General features: G+C 40.3%; 1 long non-coding RNA gene across 1 annotated transcript; it reads left to right on the top strand.

Moving 5' to 3' along the window:
• The first annotated feature begins 237 nt into the window (after nt 1–237).
• On the top strand, nt 238–2977 carry LOC122000375. Its single transcript, XR_006117112.1, has 3 exons — nt 238–926; nt 1601–1661; nt 2728–2977. It is a non-coding gene; the product is annotated as an uncharacterized LOC122000375 (long non-coding RNA).
• The last annotated feature ends 2778 nt before the right edge of the window (nt 2978–5755 follow it).

Raw genomic sequence — 5755 nt, 5'->3', positions numbered from 1 at the left:
GTAAAATACTATAAAATAATAATAATAAAATAAAAAAGTTTAATGGACGATTAATCTTACCGGAATTTTTAGAAATTTTTAGGAGTTTTTTTGAAAATTGTTCAGAGCCCGTTTGATATATTTTAAGGGGATTAATTATTGGATTATGGGAAAGCTTGTTTGGAGTACTCGAAAATAGGAGTTGATTGAGGAATAAACTTAGGTTTTGATTTCCATAAAACCTAAGTTCAAATTATATAAAACCTAATCCTTTTTATTTCCCTTCTCCTTCTCCGTCTCACGCCGACTCCCCTCACCCGCGCCCGATTCTTCCCCTCTCTCCCGACGCCGCCTCTCCCTCGGCGTGGAGCGCCGACTGCCACCCTCTCCACCCGACTTCTCCTCCTCCCCTATTCATCGCCGACCTTTCCCGAGCCCCTCACGACTTCTCCTCTCTCGCGACGTCGAGCCACCGCCGATTCCCCTCATCTCCTCCCGATCTCCCCCTCCTCTACTTGTTGTCGCCGACCTTCGCAGCTCGACGCCGACTGTTCGAGCCCCAACCCTGACACCACCGATCAACAAGTGAGATGCCTCTCCTTTCGTCGGCGTTGTTGGAAAGGGGATTGATCCCGATCTCTCTGCTCCCTCGTTCGTGATCTCACTGCATCAGCGTCGTCCTCACCGTGCCCTAAGTCTTGAGCCCTAGCACCTCTGCACTCACTGCATCTCGCATTCGGTGTCTTACTTGGTGCTCAGCTTAGCAACACCATTGTCGTCCAGTGCTTTGGAGCACTCGATCGGTTGGAGACGAGAGGACGGACTCGATCACTTTGTCGGACTTTATCTTGTCCTCTTCATCAGACCTAGAGTGGTGAGTTCTATTTTCTTCATGGCTGCACCCAGATGCTTCATCAAGCTACTGAAGATCTGCAGATTAGATTAAGGTAAGATCTTTTCAGCTTTAGATTGGTACAAATCTGAAGTCATTTCTGTTTTAGCTTGAGTAACTAGTTGGAAAAAAGGGATGTGTTTGGAATTGGAATTTAAGTGGATTAAGTTGTGCTTAGTTGTAAATCATGGATTGATTTATGGGTTAATTGATCATAGGAGTGATTCCATTTTTTTTAAAAGAGTGGGAGTTATTAATGGTTGATGTTGTTAATTAACCTCTAATTAGTAGCAATTGGTTGTTGAGTTGTGATCGGTTGTCATTCGATGGATTAGTTGATGATGCTAATTAGACTTTGGAATTTGTTAACTAGTTGGTACGAGATGAGATTTGATTTCATATGTGATTAAGGTGGATGCTTTAGTTAAATCTAGTCTAATTAGTATATGAGATTGGTTATCAAATATGATGGTAAGCAATTGATCATGTGGATGTATTATACATGTTTGATTCATGATGCTTAGAAGATGATGGAATTAAACTTGATTGGATGATTGTCGAATTGGGAGGTATTGTGATGATGTTGGATAGAATTTGATTATTGATTAAGGGGATTAATCACAGATTTATGGATGATTCGATTAGGGGGTTCCCTAATTAGTTTGGGTTGAGATTTAGCTAAGTTTGTTGCATATGTAATTAGCTAAATTGTAATCATGTGATTTACAGGACGGTGATTCAAGGTGAGCGTCTCGACATGAGATTAATTTATCACGATCGATAGATAAAGGTGGGTACTTCTGACTTATCTCTTTGATATAGTCATTGTAGATATGCATAATAGTTTATAGCTAGTAGTAATTTTTATGCTTGCATTTGCTTTGATATGTCACTACTTGGTTTCTTGTAGTATGCCTATATCTTTATCTGTTATACATTCATGCTTATACCATCTTGATTGTTGCCATGTGTACTCCTATTCTTAGAAATAGTGGCATACATTGACCTACTGTATAGTAGACTTGTTATTTGTCATATCTGATTTGTGTACTTAGATTTACGATTCCTAGATCATTGTATGATCTATTTCCTTTCTGGTGTATTTTACATGGAGGTGTATACTGTCAGTATCTACATGTTTAGTGACATACACCATCTTGCATGATTGCATGCCGAGCGATTGTCGACTCTATTATTGTTGAGCACATCGTCAGTTACATGATCTACACACACAACCACTTATGGGTTAGTGGTATATCAGGTAGGGTGTGTGCAGTTTGCTCTGTCAGTGTTCCGCTGGTCCACTCATGGGTAGCGTGACGCAGCGTGGTAGCACAACAGGGATCCCTCCTCTGGATTGTCTCAGGGAGATGAGAGTATTATGCTCCCCCACTCTGTTTGGGGTAGGAGGATAGGTGTACTCCGACAACATCTTGTCCACTCGGTCACTCAGGAGCAGTGATGGCAGAGTGCACAGTTGTCATAGCCCTATCCACTCGGTCTCATCATCGTGTGTGAGATGACTGACTGACGTCAGAGGTGACACATGTCATTTTGCATCATTTTGCATTATTGCATTAATTGCTTGTGATTGCTGCATATTGGTTGCTGCATTTTGGTGTGTGCATATGTTTGACATGCATACAGGTGACATGTTGTATATGGTCTGACTACCCTTATGTTTAGATAGGAGGTCTTGGTGAGTATAATTTTCTTCATCCCTTTTCAGTTGCATTTTCTTTATTGTTCAGAAAACTGTATCGCATGATTATTACTGTTAGTTATAACTTATTATGCCTGTCTATTGGTATCTGCTGAGTTGTTGAATTCACACCGTTGATATATTTTTATTTCAGGCATCATGTAGATATTTGTGGAGTCACTTGGAGTATCATGTTTGCCGGTTCCTACGTCACATCTGAAGACCTATTTTCTGGTTTCTTTAGTACTTTGTTTGGTTTATGTATTCGGTGTATTTAGCATTGTATATTCTTGTTTTGTTTATGGAGTGTTGTTATGTGTTATTTTATGTTGTTTGTGGTTGTTGTATAAAGCCTAGTCAGCTAGCAGTGTGTCGATTTGATTTGTATGGGGTTTTCTCTATCATTTTTCTGCTGTGTTGGTTTTTTTAGTACATTCGAGTGGGATATTTAATGTATATATATAACTGCGTGGTTGTATATATATTCCAGTCGTATGTGACTGATGTATTTTGTATGTATGTATGCTTCAGATTGTCACCGGTATAGGGGAGATGTTGCCGGATTTTCCTCTGGCAGGGACTCCTTTGGGGCGTGACAAAAATCTAAGAATTGATTTACATTTGAGTTAGACTAAGGTTTAACAACAGTTAGTCAATTAAACATCTATTTCAATAATTGACTTTCAGGTTGTCGCGAAACATTAGTCATTCTTGGATATTAGAACAACAACCATTTCTAGACAAAGCCTTTTAAATAAATTAAATATTTAATTTTCTTTCTGAAAATCCTAGGTTAAACTAGTCAAGTGTCGATGAAACCTAAGTCCTTATCTACCTTAATCTAAGCATGTATAAGGAAAGCAATAAAGCAAACATCAAAGAAGTCTATTTCATAATGAAAATAGTCTTTTTATCGACTCCCCCTGGATCATATTCTCGATAAGGTCTATCAAGGTAATGGATTTGATTCTTAGGGATCCAATATTAATTAAGTTTAACTTGATTAATCATGTTAGACTTTGGGATCCATGCTTAGATTAGGTTTCTATTTGATCGGTTTACTAAAGATAAGTACAATCTGAATCTTTGCTTGGCCATAGATCCGAGTCTGGATCGATTGTATATAACCCTTTGTTTTCTAAGAATTAGGTTAAGGTTCTTGGAATCCAAATTGAACCTTTTCAATGTTTCCTTAAGTTCTTTAACTTGAGTTCTCAGATTGGAATTTTTTTTCTCAAGTTGGATTTGAGTTGGAGTTCCAATTTGTGTCTTTTCAATTAATGAACTTGGGTTAGTCTTTTCCTTGAGGGCTTTGACCTCCTCTTGAAGTGACTTGACCAAGAGGTTAGATTTAGCCATGGCTTCTAACTGATAGTGGATTGGGAACCTTCTAACCGGATATGAATCCATGGCTTCTTTCGAACTTGATTTTTGATTCAACTCCGATTTTGGACTCGGATTCAGTCTCCGTAACATGAGCTTGTATTGGTAGAGCAAGGAAGCTTGCTTGCTCATGTTCTTCGTCGGAGTCTTCTAAGGATTTGGACCATGTTGCTTTCAAAGCCTTCCTTTCTTTGCTTCTGGTTTGGATATTCAGGCTTGTAGTGTCCCTTCTTGTTGTAGCTATAGCAGATATACTGCTGGTGCAATTTCCCTAGGTCAAGGTTGACCAGGTTGACTAAGCTTGAATTGTCTAAAGCTTGAGTCTTGGTGTTTGGGTTTTGAAGTTTGACAATGTATGGAGATTACAAGTGTAATCGTCCATTTGGGGAGATTGTTGGAGCAATTCTCCCCCAATCAATGTTTGACCAGTTTGGTGTGAAGAAGAGTCAAGTAGGTCAAAGTTAACTTGATACTTAAATGAGAAGTCCTAACTAGAAGTTAGACAAGGGCAATTCCAACGGGGAGGTTGACAGATGATGAAAATCTAAGTGGGTCAATGTTGACCGGACACTTTGTGTGGAAAATCCTAGTGAGTGAAGCTAGACAGTTGGAAATTCCAGGTGAGTGAAGCTAGGCAGATGGAAAGTCCTAGTGAGTGAAGCTAGACAGTTGGAAAATCCTGGTGAGTGAAGCTGGGTGAAAGACCTAGTGAGTGAATCTAGACAGATGGGAAATCTTGGTGAGTGAAGTCAGGTAAAATACCTAGTAAGCGAAGCTAGGCAGTGAGCAAATCTTGGTGAGTGAAGCCAGGTGAAAGTCTTGGTGAGTGAAGTCAGGCGTGTGAAAATCCAGGGGAACTAGTCTAGGGTGACCAGACACCTGATATTTGGAAGTCCAAGTGGGTCAAGGTTGACCGACACTTGGCACAGCTAGAAAAGTCTAAGTGGGTCAAAGGATTGACCGAACACTTGGTAACAAAGTCCTAGTAGGTCAAGGTTGACCAGATGCTAGGCATGAGTGAGCCCTAAAAGGTCACGGTTAACCGGATGTTGGGTTTGGGACCTTAGACTTAAATTAGTTAAGTTAGGGTTGGTCAATCGATCAGCTGATCGATTTAACCAAAGCCCAATCGATCAGTTGATTGATTGGGAGAGCTTCGCGAGAAAGGACAGTCCAATCGATTAGTCGATTGATTGGGGCTACGCCAATCGATCAGATGATCGATTGGAGGCCACTCGCACGAAGAGCATTGTGTGCCCCCAATCGATCAGCTAATCGATTGGGGCTACACCAATCGATCAAATGATTGATTGGAGGCCACTCTCACGAAGAGCAAAGTGTGCTCCCCAATTGATCAACCGATCGATCAGGATACTTCAATCGATCGGTCAATCGATTGAGGCTTATTTTCTCGCGAGAGCATAGAGGTGCTCTGAATCGACCGATCGATCAATCAAAGCCTCCTCAATCGATTGGAATATGATCATTGCATAGGATGCATGCTTTAGATGGCTAGGATTGCATGAATCTGACGTGACAATCGATTGGGAATAAGCCCAATCTAGGGTCCTTAGAGATGCATACTATATCTCTAAGGATTTGGAGGTAAGTACCTTAGAAGAACTTTTCTCAACTTTCAAATTATATCAATCTAAATGTGCAGGAGTGACAAAAGAAAGGGAGATAAACCATAACCTGGCACTGAGAGCCAACAAGAAGGATGAACTCGAGTCAGACTCATCCTTGACGAAGATCAAGAAGCATATATGGTAAGAAAGTTTTAAAAAAAGTTTAAATCT

This window comes from Zingiber officinale, chromosome 7A, assembly GCF_018446385.1.
Source record: "Zingiber officinale cultivar Zhangliang chromosome 7A, Zo_v1.1, whole genome shotgun sequence".
In the NCBI taxonomy this organism is placed as follows: Eukaryota; Viridiplantae; Streptophyta; class Magnoliopsida; order Zingiberales; family Zingiberaceae; genus Zingiber; species Zingiber officinale.
The sequence above is the reverse complement of the archived record's forward strand: the minus strand, read 5'-3'. Positions and strand labels throughout refer to the sequence as shown.